Source organism: Triticum dicoccoides, chromosome 3B (assembly GCF_002162155.2).
Source record: "Triticum dicoccoides isolate Atlit2015 ecotype Zavitan chromosome 3B, WEW_v2.0, whole genome shotgun sequence".
Classification (NCBI taxonomy): Eukaryota; Viridiplantae; Streptophyta; class Magnoliopsida; order Poales; family Poaceae; genus Triticum; species Triticum dicoccoides.
Window position 1 is genome coordinate 187,704,944 of NC_041385.1, and position 480 is coordinate 187,705,423.

Below are 480 nucleotides of genomic sequence, written 5' to 3' on the forward strand. Positions count from 1 at the left end.
CTCATGAGGCTATGATTGCTAAGGTAACATATAGTGAGCCTCATGTGGATATTAGCACTACTTTTAGTCAAAATGCTATATTGCCTTGTGCTAGTCCTCGTAATTCGTCTATGCATAACATTGGTACATCTTGTGATGAATTTCTTTCCTTGCCTTGTTGCTCTAATGATGAAGCTTATACTTCCTCTAGTACTTGTGTTGAGACTAACCATGTAGAGGAAATCAAAGAGCTCAAGGCCCAAGTCACTTCTTTGAAGAAAGACTTGGAAAAGAGTCATGAAGGGAAATCCACACTCAACAATATCTTGAGTGTGCAAAAATCCCCCAATGACAAAGGTGGACTTGGGATTCAACTCCAACAAGAAGAAGAAGTCCAAGTTGAACAAGAAGAAGGGCCAAGAACAAGTCAAAAATTTGTCCAAGATTGTTTGCTTCAAGTGCAAAATTGAAGGGCATCATGTGAGATCTTTCCCACTGAAG